Source organism: Spermophilus citellus (assembly GCF_964194105.1).
Source record: "Spermophilus citellus genome assembly, chromosome: 10".
In the NCBI taxonomy this organism is placed as follows: domain Eukaryota; kingdom Metazoa; phylum Chordata; class Mammalia; order Rodentia; family Sciuridae; genus Spermophilus; species Spermophilus citellus.
In genome coordinates, this window is record NC_138197.1 from 61,572,697 (window position 1) to 61,585,965 (window position 13,269).

Consider the following 13,269-nt stretch of genomic DNA (forward strand, 5'->3'; position numbering starts at 1 on the left):
TATTTAATATAATGCCTAGAAGTCCCTTGCTTAATACTAGTGGTATGTACCTCTGAAGAATTTTTCTGCTTCAATGTTTTCTTCTTCTTAAATTCTAGGGGAAAAAATGTTTCAAAGTAATATCAAACCCCAAATTGTGGCAACCAACTTATTTTTGGCATCATCTCTTACCTTATTTTTACTCAAATGGTATTTTATTAAGGATTTAACTTCCTCTCTAGTGTGCTTAGAAAATAAATTATTTTAAATGACATCATAGGCAAAAGAGCAAACACAACTATGAAATGATAAAGGTCTTAATCTCAGAACAAGGTGAAGCCCTGGAGTCATAGGGGATGATTCATTTACTTTGTGAAAAACTAAATCCTGTAACCTATAACACATTTATTAATCTATCATCAGAAAATGCTTTAGGAATTTTGATTAGTCAACTTTTAGGTTGCCACCATTCACATATGGGACATAGGTTGTCAGACATAATGCTTCATTCTCTGGTTAAATATATATTTTTTTCTTCTTTTGTTTTTTTTTTTTTTTTGGTATGCTGATTGAACTCAGGGGCACTCAACCACTGAGCCACATCCCCAGCCTTATTTTGTATTTTATTTAGAGACAGGGTCTCACTAAGTTGCTTAGTGCCTCACTTTTTGCTGAGGCTGGCTTTGAACTCGGGATCTTCCTGCCTCAGCCTCCTCAGCTGCTGGGATTACAGACTTACACCATCCTACCCAGCCTCTGCTTATGTTGCTTCACTTAATTTTCATGACAGCTTTACAAAATTATGATTATTCCTGGTCTGACATGAGGAAGATTGTACCCAGCTAATGGGAGGCAGAGTTGGAATTCGAATCCAATTCTTCCAAATTCTAAATGTTTTGCTCCTAAATTCTATCTGAAGACAGTGCACAGTACTGAAGTTCCAAGCCATTGATCCTCTATGGAATCGTAGCATCATCATTTGGAAGCTCTAGGATCTGGAACACATTACTTAATCTCTTGGAGCCACACAGTCTCATCTTTATATGGGAATCAATTGTCTTATGGGATTACTTTTACAATTTAAAAACACAGGATAGCAGCATTGTGGTACATAATATTTGCTCAACACATATTTATTATGCTATTAATGTTAATTTTAAAATTTAATATGCTTATAAAAATATGGTCTGTCTACTTTGTAATTGATCACCTCACTTGGTAACATATTTCCATTTTTAAAAGCATAACAGATTATATTATTTCATAGATTTTTTTATCATCTTAAAAGAATCATTTTATGTATTCACAAAACAAAATTCAACAGAATTTCTCTTTTTTGTTTTTCCTTTCATCTACTTTATTAAAAATGAATATACATAAAATTGGAAATTTACATTTTTCATTCTTACAAAAAAGTAAAAAGACTTTCTAAATGAGAAATATTTGTCTTGTCATGTGCAATTATAACGACTCTAAGAGATGCCAGCATATGTTATGTGGGATAAAGGCTAGTTTCCTTTTGATGGAAAAGTTGATCTGTGCCTCATTATGCTGATTGAAGAGAGGTGACATTATCCAATGCTGCACATGCCCTGCTCTGTCCAATTACTTAATGTCAAGATCTCAGAGCACAGTTGAGTGTATTCTTTGGATTCAGACAAGTGTGTTATAAAATGGATGCTCCCAAATGAAGAATTAGAAGGCATGTTTGTAATTCATTTTAGCCCTTTTAATTTTGACTGTAAGAAAGAGATAACAAAAACATCCTTTGAAATAATGAGTCATTGTAAGATATATTCCCACAGCTAATAGCTCTGCAGGTGCAGTTGGTGAATTGATAGCCTCAAATAGTGCAATCAGGTTTATTTTGACAGCTTTGTGTTTATTTGCCAGTTCAAGCCAGTTTGAAGAGGAAAAGAGGAAAAATAACAAAACCAGAATAAACACTTTCATGTTATGTATTAAGTCTGAATTTCATGTCCAACAAAGCTAGTATTTCTTTCATTTAGCTTTTTCCATTTCTTTCTTTTTTTCTTTCTGTTTTTTTCCTTTTTTTCCTTATTTAATAAAAGACAGGAATGCCACTAAGAACATATTTTATAGCTAGTAAGAAACTACTATGTGAAAGTAAGTTGTCATTAATAATTAAGTAGATAAATCATTTTAAAAGAATCAAAGAATATAGATTGATTTTTAAGCCATCAGGAGACCCGAATTAAAGTTGGCAGCTTCTCTACTTGTGAGTAGTATAACCTGGACAATTCTTTGGGATTCATTTGCCGTTTTTGTGCTTTAAAGTGTTGTGTGAGTGTCCAATTAGGTGAGATAAGTAAAAATAATTCAAAAGTTGTAGATAAGTCTGTTGTTAAACACGGATCATTTTATTCATTCAGCACTTTTATAAATTTTGGACAATTAACACAATGAATTAAAACTAGTAGTGTGCACTTAACCTCTACCATCATAAAGAACATCTTCAGGACTTGAATCAAATTGTATTTATATTGTTATCTTTAGTGCTTAACACAGCATATTGTCCATAGTTACTCAAAATTATCTGTAGAAGAAAAAGGGAGAAATAAGGAGGATAAGCTGGCAGTACTAACTACCAGTCATTAATAGCAGATGGTGAAAGGAAGGTGTGATCAAAGCAACAGTGGGATTTACATATTACGATTTAGAAGGATCTACTACCAAATATATTGTGTTTTGTTTGAAAACAAGCTTAACATCTGTATTAGATGATTTTGGTTTTCATACACACAGAAAGGTAAACTAGAAAGTAACAAATAGTTTACTTTATTTAAAGAAATAATCCATTACTGGTTTGGATTTTACTTATGAATTTTATTCTGCATATAATTATTTCAATTTGTAGCATTCTTTTTTGCCTATCTAACCACTATCTACAACTGACTTTTCTTATAGGATCATTGCATTGAGCAATTAATAAACTTACTCTACTCTCCTGTTATAATTTCCTATTTGAAAACAAAGCCTATAATAACAAACAAACCTCCAATCTCTGCCTGATAAGATGCTGAAACATTAATATTTTTGTGAACTATCTTGAAATTTCTTTATTTTTATCTGTAATGGAAGAATATCAATTTAATATAGTAGGTGCATTAGAACTGCTAGCAATCTGCTCCACCATCAATGTAGGATCTCATGAGTTACAAAGAACTACTTCTATTTGAATATCCAAATATTTTACAATTTGTTTCATTTTATTTTTCACTAGATAGGGAAGAGGGGTGGGAGGGAAAAAGAGGGGGCAGGGGATTAGCAAAGATGGTGGAATGTGAAGGACATCATTATACAAAGTACATGTATGAAGACTTGAATTGGATGTCAACATACTTTATATACAAACAGAGATATGAAAAATTGTGGTGTATATGTGTATTAAGAATTGTAATGAAAAAAAAAAAAAACAAAGTACATGTATAAAGGCATAAATTGGTGTGAACATACCTTATATACAGAGATACAAAAAATTGTGCTCTATATAGGTAATAAGAATTGTAATGCATTCCACTGCTGTTGTGTATTTAAAAAATAAAATCAATAAAAGATTTAAAAATGTAAAAAATAGAAAAAAAGAGTTTTTCAGAATTATATATTTAAGTGCTTAAACATAAAGACATAAAAATAGAATAAAACTAGGTGTTAAATTGTAATCTCTTAGACTAATACTTATGGAACCATTTAAAATATCTTACTAAGATATTTGCTTTAAATCATATTGAACTTTTGATGCAACTTAAGCTGAAAAGTTACATTCATGTTTAAATTTTTTGTCTAAAAGTGACTTTTCAAGTCAAGGAAATAATTAACAACAAATAAGTAGTTAATATATCCTGAGTCAAGATCCAATCTTTATACATTCTATTTTCATAATTTTGGTTTTGTTACAAGCCAGTTTCAACACTGTTAAATAAAACATCAAAGCCCAAAGTGATATTTATATACAAATTGTTTAAGCATTGAAATATAAAAGGGAGATTGGCAGTATTAGCTTTTTTTCATAGGAAAGATAATCATGGCATTGACTTTTCTTTTTTAAGTTTTCTAAACCTGTGACTGTAATACAGAGGCACTCTTATAAAAAACCTCAAGGGAATTGCAGTTAGACTGAAATGATGGCAAAAGAATGTGTTAAAATATCCCACTGTTTTTACCTTTCATAGTAAAATTGTAAATATTGCTTATTCATTATTAATATTTTAGCATTTTTAAAAATATTAGCTTAAATTCGTTTTAATGATTTATTATTTAAAGAATGTCCACTTTTCTGTTCAGTGTGCTGAAGCCTGGAGCTAAACAGACTTCCTTGTGCTTGTGGTGATTTACTTGCCTAAAACAGTCACCATGTGGCCAGGTCCTCCTGTGTTACCAGGGCCAACAGGAGGAAAACAAAACAAAACAGCATCTAACTGCTCTGTTCTCAGATTCAAGTTAGATGGGTAGGCTATGTGCTAACTGCGTCTGTGAAAAATTCCCCAAATCTGCTAAGGCTACTGGTGAATATTTAAGGCAACATGGGGGAAATGAAGTCAATAATCTAAGTAAGATATCAAAACAAAACTACTTTTTATTACTTTTACTTCTGTGCTTTTCTTCATTGTCTTGTTTTCAGCAACATGAACCCAAAAGGCAATATTTGAGGAGCAAATCAATCCTGAATTATTTGCTTGAAGCATGTTAAAAAGCACTTAAACATAAAGTGGCAATGTAAACACACTCTATCTTTCGCTCTGTTCTTATCATAAGGTTAAAAATGATTATAATGAAATGCATTACATTATAATGTAACGTCCTAACTAATATACTTGTCCCAAGGAAGGCAGTGTTTGATTCAACGAATTGTGGTATAGTTTATTGTTTTAGAGGTATTTTCGCAATTATTTGCAAAAAACCTTTACTCATTGATTATTAGACAATAACCTTTTTTGTTTTTCTATAGCATGTGGAATTTTAACTTCAGAACATGAGTTATGGAGTTAGAAGTGTTTCCAGAGTTATTTTAATATCCTAGTCTTCAATATGTGTTTTAAAGAGCTACAAACAACTTCACTTTTAACAACCCTGTGCACTGAATTTTACCTTCTAACATTCACTGTGGTAACAGTTGAATAATAAATTGAAATCACTCAGGTTTTTTTTCATGAGAAAAGGAAATCATCATATAGTTTTATAAATATAAGGGAAAGCATGCATTTTGTTTCTGTGCAATAAATCTACATATTTCATCTAAGAACTTACATAGCTAACATGATGTTTTGAGGCTTGTCTTTTTTTTTTTTATTAGTTGTTCACAACATTACAAAGCTCTTGACATAACATACTTCATACATTGGACTGAAGTGGGTTATGAACCCCCAATTTTACCCCAAATGCAGATTGCAGAGTCACATCGGTTACACTTCCACAATTTTACATAATGTCCTATTGGTCATTGTTGTATTCTGCTACCTTTCCTATCCCCTACTATCCCCCCTCCCCTCCCCTCCCAAATTCTCTCTCTACCCCATCTACTGTATTTCATTTCTCTCCTTGTTTATTTTCCCATTCCCTCACAACCTCTTGTATGTAATTTTGTATAGCAATGAGGGTCTCCCTTCATTTCCATGCAATTTCCCTTTTCTCACCCTTTCCCTCCCATCTCATGTCTCTGTTTAATGTTAATCTTTTCTTCCTACTCTTCCTCCCTGCTCTGTTCATAGTTGCTCTCATTATATCAAAGAAGACATTTGGTATTTGTTTTTTAGGGATTGGCTAGCTTCACTAAGCATAATCTGCTCTAGTGCCATCCATTTCCCTGCAAATTCTATGATTTTGTCATTTTTTATTGCTGCATAGTACTCCATTGTGTATAGATGCCACATTTTTTTTATCCATTCATCTACTGAGGGGCATCTGGGTTGGTTCCACAGTCTAGCAATTGTGAATTGTGCTGCTATGAACATCGATGTGGCAGTATCCTTGTAGCATGCTCTTTTAAGGTCTTCAGGGAATAGTCCAAGAAGGGCAATAGCAGGGTCAAATGGTGGTTCCATTCCCATCTTTCCCAGGAATCTCCAAACTGCTTTCCAAATTGGCCGCACCAATTTGCAGTCCCACCAGCAATGTACAAGTGTACCCTTTTCTCCACAACCTCTCCAGCACTTGTTGTTGTTTGACTTCATAGTGGCTGCCAATCTTACTGGAGTGAGATGGTATCTTAGGGTGGTTTTGATTTGCATTTCTCTGACTGCTAGAGATGGTGAGCATTTTTTCATGTACTTATTGATTGATTGTATATCCTCCTCTAAGAAGTGTCTGTTCAGGTCCTTGGCCCATTTGTTGATTGGGTTATTTGTTATCTTATTGTCTAATTTTTTGAGTTCTTTGTATACTCTGGATATTAGGGCTCTATCTGAAGTGTGAGGAGTAAAGATTTGTTCCCAGGATGTAGGCTCCCTGTTTACCTCTCTTATTGTTTCTCTTGCTGAGAAAAAACTTTTAAGTTTAATTAAGTCCCATTTGTTGATTCTTGTTGTTAACTCTTGTGCTATGGGTGTCCTATTGAGGAATTTGGAGCCCGACCCCACAATTTGTAGATCGGATCCAACTTTGTCTTCTATCAGACGCAGAGTCTCTGGTTTGATATCAAGTTCCTTGATCCATTTTGAGTTAACTTTTGTGCATGGCGAGAGAAAGGGGTTCAGTTTCATTTTGTTGCATATGGATTTCCAGTTTTCCCAACACCATTTGTTGAAGATGCTATCCTTCCTCCATTGCATGCTTTTAGCCCCTTTATCAAATATAAGATAGTTGTAACTTTGTGGATTAGTCTCTGTGTCCTCTATTCTATACCATTGGTCCACCCGCCTGTTTTGGTACCAGTACCATGCTGTTTTTGTCACTATTGCTTTGTAATATAGTTTGAAATCTGGTATTGCTATACCGCCTGATTCACACTTCCTGTTTAGAATTGCTTTTGCTATTCTGGGTCTTTTATTTTTCCATATGAATTTCATGATTGCTTTGTCAATTTCTACAAGATATGCCGTTGGGATTTTGATTGGCATTGCATTAAACCTATAGAGAACTTTTGGTAATATCGCCATTTTGATGATGTTAGTTCTGCCTATCCATGAACAGGGTATGTTTTTCCATCTTCTAAGATCTTCATCAACTTCTCTCTTTAGGGTTCTGTAGTTTTCATTATATAAATCTTTCACCTCTTTTGTTAGGTTAATTCCCAAGTATTTTATTTTTTTTGAGGATATCGTGAATGGAGTGTTTTTCCTCATTTCCGTTTCAGAAGTTTTGTCGCTGATATACAGAAATGCCTTTGATTTATGCGTGTTGATTTTATATCCTGCCACTTTGCTGAATTCATTTATTAGTTCTAGTAGTTTCTTTGTAGACCCTTTTGGGTCTTCTAGGTATAGAATCATGTCATCTGCAAATAGTGATAATTTAAGTTTTTCTTTTCCAATTTTTATGCCTTTAATTTCTTTCGTCTGTCTAATTGCTCTGGCCAGTGTTTCGAGAACTATATTGAATAGAAGTGGAGATAGAGGGCATCCCTGTCTTGTTCCGGATTTTAGAGGGAATGCCTTCAACTTTTGTCCATTCAGAATGATGCTAGCCTGAGGCTTAGCATATATAGCTTTTACAATGTCAAGGTAGGTTCCTGTTATCCCTAAGTTTTCTAATGTTTTGAACATAAAGGGATGCTGTACTTTGTCAAATGCTTTCTCTGCATCTATCGAGATGATCATATGGTTCTTATCTTTAAGTCTATTGATGTGGTGAATAACATTTATTGATTTCCGTATGTTGAACCATCCTTGCATCCCAGGGATGAATCCTACTTGGTCATGGTGCACAATTTTTTTGATGTGTTTTTGTATTCGATTTGCCAGAATTTTATTGAGGATTTTTGCATCTAGGTTCATTAGAGATATTGGTCTGTAGTTTTCTTTCTTTGAGGCGTCTTTGTCTGGTTTCGGAATCAGGGTGATGTTGGCCTCATAGAATGAATTTGGAAGAGCTCCCTCTTTTTCTATTTCCTGAAATAACTTGAAAAGTATTGGTTTTAATTCTTCTTTAAAGGTTTTGTAAAACTCCGCTGTATATCCATCCGGTCCTGGGCTTTTCTTGGTTGGTAGTCTTTTGATGGCTTCTTCAATTTCATCCATTGATATTGGTCTATTCAAATTGTGTGTATCCTCCTGACTCAGTCTGGGCAAATCATATGACTTAAGAAATTTATCGATGTCTTCACTATCTTCTATTTTGTTGGAATATAGGTTTTCAAAATAATTTCTAATTGTCTTCTGTATTTCTGTAGGATCTGTTGTAATATTGCCTTTTTCATCCCGTATGTTAGTAATTTGAGTTCTCTCTCTTCTTCTCTTCGTTAGCATGGCTAAAGGTCTGTCGATCTTATTTATTTTTTCAAAGAACCAACTTTTAGTTTTGTTAATTTTTTCAATAGTTTCTTTTGTTTCAATTTCATTGATTTCCGCTCTAATTTTAATTATTTCTAGTCTTCTGCTACATTTGCTGTTGTTTTGCTCTTCCTTTTCTAGGGCTTTGAGATGAAGTGTGAGCTCATTTATTTGTTGGTTTTTTCTTTTTTTGAGGGATGACCACCAGGCGATGAATTTTCCTCTTAAAACTGCTTTCATTGTGTCCCATAGATTCCGATATGTTGTGTCTGTATTTTCATTTATCTCTAAGAATTTTTTAATTTCCTCCTTTATGTCTTCTGTAACCCATTGATCATTCAGTAACATATTGTTCATTTTCCATGTGATGTAGGATTTTTCCTTCCTTCTTTTATCATTGATTTCCAGTTTCATTCCATTATGATCAGATAAAATGCATGGTATTATCTCCACCCCTTTATATTTAGTGAGGGTTGCCCTATGGCATAATATATGGTCTATTTTTGAGAAGGATCCATGTGCTGCTGAGAAAAAGGTATATCCATTTGATGATGGTTGATATATTCTATATATGTCAGTTAAGTCTAGGTTGTTGATTGTGATATTGAGTTCTATAGTTTCTTTATTCAATTTTTGTTTGGAGGATCTGTCCAACGGTGAAAGAAGAGTGTTGAAGTCACCCATAATTATTGTGTTGTGGTCTATTTGATTCTTGAACTTGAGGAGAGTTTGTTTTATGAATGTCGCAGCACCATTGTTTGGTGCATAAATATTGATAATTGTTATGTCTTGTTGGTGAATGGATCCTTTTAACAGTATATAATGACCTTCTTTATCCCTTTTGATTAACTTCGTCTTGAAGTCGATTTTATTCGATATGAGGATGGCCACTCCTGCTTGCTTACGAGAACTGTGTGCGTGGTATATTTTTTCCCATCCTTTCACCTTCAGCCTGTGTATGTCTTTTCCAATCAGATGTGTCTCCTGGAGGCAGCATATTGTTGGATTTGTCTTTTTAATCCATGATACCAGCCTATGTCGCTTTATTGGAGAGTTTAGGCCGTTAACATTCAGAGTTACTATTGATATATGGTTTGAACTTCCATCCATGTTTGAATGCTTATCCTTTTTTTTTTTTTTTAATATTTAGTTTGTTTCTCTGTGATTATCTTTCCCCTCGCCCTCTGTCTTTACTGAGGCACTTCCCACTGATGGTTTTGGTTATTGTTTTTCATTTCTTCCTCATGTAGTGTTTTGCTCAAAATGCTTTGCAATGCAGGTTTTCTGGCTGCAAATTCTTTTAACTTTTGTTTATCATGAAAGATCTTTATTTCGTTGTCATACCTGAAGCTTAATTTTGCTGGATACAGAATTCTTGGTTGGCATCCATTGTCTTTCAGTGTTTGAAATACATTGTTCCATGACCTTCTTGCTTTCAGTGTCTGTGATGAAAAGTCCGTTGTTAACCGTATTGGTTTACCCCTAAATGTAATCTGTCTCCTTTCTCTTGTAGCTTTTAATATTTTCTCTTTGTTCTGTATATTGGATATCTTCATAACAATGTGTCTTGGCGTTGGTCTACTGTGATTTTGTGTGCTCGGTGTCCTGTATGCATCTTCAATTTGTATATCTGTTTCCTTTTTTATTTCTGGAAAGTTTTCTGTAATTATTTCATTCAGTAGGTTTCTCATTCCCTTGGTGTGAATCTCTGTACCTTCCTCTATCCCGATGACTCATAAGTTTGGTTTCTTTATGTTATCGCATAACTCTTGGATGATTTTCTCGTGATTTTTTAACAGCCTTTCTGAGTTGGCTAGACTCTTTTCAAGATGGTATATTTTGTCTTCATTATCTGACGTTCTGGTTTCTACTTGTTCCACTCTGTTAGTGATACTCACAATTGAGTTTTTAATTTGGTTTATCGTTTCCTTCATTTCTAGAATTATTGTTTGATTATTTTTTATAATCTCTATCTCCTTATAAAGATGCTTAACTTCTTCTTTTAGCTGTTTATGTAACTCATTCTCAATGTGTTCTTTCGCTGCTTGAATTTGCTGTCTTGTATCCTCTTTGAGGTTCCATTCCATCTGTCTAAGGTGTTCCTTGAGGTCTTTATATGACCATTTTTCTGATGACTCTAGGTCCTCCTGAATATTTAGGCTGTCCTGCATTGCTTGTACTCCTCTTCTTCCTTGCTTCTTGAAGCTGCTCATGTTGCTTCTTGTTCTGGTTGACTGCTGGGTTACTGTTTATTCCTATAATTTTATTTGATGCTAGGGAGGAAAGGTATTAGAAGGGAAGGGAAGAAGTCACTAAGGAGAATGAGAGTAGGCAGGTAGAATTCAAGGAAGGGGGGATAAGAAAAATGAAAAGACAAAAGAAGAAAGAAATAGGAACTAAAAAAGAACAAAAATTAAAAAAAATATTAATAATAATTAAAAAAATTAAAATTGAGATTAGAAGAGAAAGAAGAAAAAAAGAGAAAAGAAAGAAAAAACAAGATAGAAAAATGAAGATGAAAGAAAAACCCCCAATCAGAAAAAAAAACAAAAACAAAAACAAAAAAAAACAAAAAAAACAACAACAACAATAAAAAAGACTAATAAATGCCCTCTTAGAGTTTGATTAACTTCTCTTCCACTAGGTGGCACTGTGCCCCCCAGGTCAAGTCTTTCCCGTCAGTACGCGGGAACCAATCACTGTGCAGCAGCTCCTCCCAGACTGGGCGAGTCTCCAATCCTGAGTGCCTAGGGCCTCCTCTTGTGTCCAAACACTTCCACTTTTCCTCTAGCCAGGCCCCTCTCACTACAATACTGACTACAGGCCAGGTCTGCTGCTCCCGGGAGCCCTGTTTTCATGAACGACTGGGCTCACTCCTCCAGATTGCCATTCCCTCAGACCCTAAGCTTGTAGAGCTTGGTGCTGAGAATCCTCAGCAAATTTTGCTTGCCCTCCGGTAGCCACACCCCCGTAGCTGGTGCAAGAGACCTCAGCAGCCAGCCCTGGCGGGAGCGGCAGTCCCACACCACCTCTGACTCCCTCGGGCTGGCTATAGCATTCTCGGGAGAGCTGGGAGGGGCTCTTAAGGTTTCCCTGATGCGTGGAGAGGGAGAACCAGGAGACCACACACCTCCTGCAGCAGGCTTCAATGAAGTTATCTCCTCCGCCGCAGTCCTGCCACGCCAGCCCTCCGCCTCAGTGGTGTTCTCCGCAAACGGCTACAGTTCGCCTCCCCCTGCAGGGCGACCAACACCACGGGCGGGTCCCCACTGTCACCCAATCCCCGCCTGGACCCTGCGGCCACTACCCACGAAGGCCCGGCAGGCATCCACCTCCGGGGAATGAGAAGTGCTGACCAGCCGCCTCAGCCGGATAGCTTAATGCTGAGTCGCAGCTGTCTGTCTCAGCTTTTCAGACGCGGTGGTGCGGGGCACGGACTATGGAGGGGCTTACTCACTTCCCGCTGCCATCTTTTTCCTCTCGCTATTTTGGGATGATGGCGGGGTGCTGGCTCGCTCTGTCCGGTGTGTCTCTGCCTCGAGCTCCCATGCCTCTCTCTGCCACGGTTTCTACAGCATGCGCTGCCCTGTTGGCTCTCTCCGCCCCCGGCGTTCCCGGCTTCTAGCCGCACCGCGGCCCGGTCTGTGTCTTTATGGCTCGAGGCTCCAGCGGCACCCGGGGCCGGGGAGGCGACGGCCTGACTCCGGCAAGTACCGCAGTCCCCAGGCCCCGAGTCCCGGCGGCCACAAACCGACACTTCTAGTAGACCTCCCAGATCCCTGCAGGACCCCTCTTCATGGAATTCTGCTAGAGGTTCCTCAGTGTGAAGACTGCCGCTGTTCCAAAGGGTCTTTTTGATCTCGTTGGTGTGGAGACATTAGAGTCGCTGCTTACTCCTCGGCGGCCATGCTCCCTCCACTGTGTACATTCTTAATCTATCTAATCACCTGAGGAAGAGTCCATGAGAGGTCTTTGATTCATTCAGGAATCATCCTTGGTTAACAGTCTGATGCAAAATCTACTGGCACCTTGATCATATGCTTCTCAGTCTTCAGAACTCTCTCCTGCTCTTCCGCCTGCAAACAGATGGGGATATTCTTCTTCCAGCCCGGCATGGTGTCTGCTCCCTGCGCTCGCGATCGGGCTCGTTCTCTCTCTCGCTCTTTCTCTGGAGCTGGCCGCGCCTCCTCGCTGGCCCTCTTGGGCCTGCCGCTGCGAGAGGGGGCTGTTCAGCGGGGCTGGGGCGCCAAGGCGGCTCCCAGGCACATCGAGGCGGCGCCGCGTGCCCAGCGCTCGCCTCAAACTCGCCGGGGCTAGAGGTGGCGGTGGCGGTGGCGGCTGGGCTGGGCCGCACCGGGCAGGGTTGGGGGGCTGCAGCAGCGGCTGCCGCGGTGTGGCCGGGAGGCCGGGCCGGGCCGGGGTCGGGGGGCGAGGCTTGTCTTTTTTAATCATAATTATTTGTTAGGTTCTGTACTTCAGTAAATGTTACCTTGCTAAGATGATTCTGAGGAAGATATGACCATGTCCCCTTGGGAAGGGAATTGAGAAGAAATGACAGTTCATCTCTTGGAAGGGTTAACCAATTTGGGAATAATATCTCCCACTGAGCCAACACATTTGCATGGGGAATGTACACAGCTTATGAAAACCCAGACCTCTTTCTAGGCAGCCAGTAGCTGGGGCATGCTCAAAACAGACAAAGCATAATTCATCTGCACATCTCCAGTTAGAGGCCATGTCTACACTTCTAACAAGATACAGTGTCTACCCTGAAGGGATTTCAAGGAGTGAGAAAATCAAAAAAAGGAACCCATTGGACTTGGCAGTTAAGATCAATTTTGTG

General features: G+C 37.7%; 1 protein-coding gene across 1 annotated transcript in view; it reads left to right on the forward strand.

The window, feature by feature from the left end:
- CNTN1 (contactin 1) overlaps nt 1–13,269 on the forward strand; it is a 353,521-nt gene that overhangs the window by 279,879 nt on the left and 60,373 nt on the right. The window lies entirely within an intron of this gene.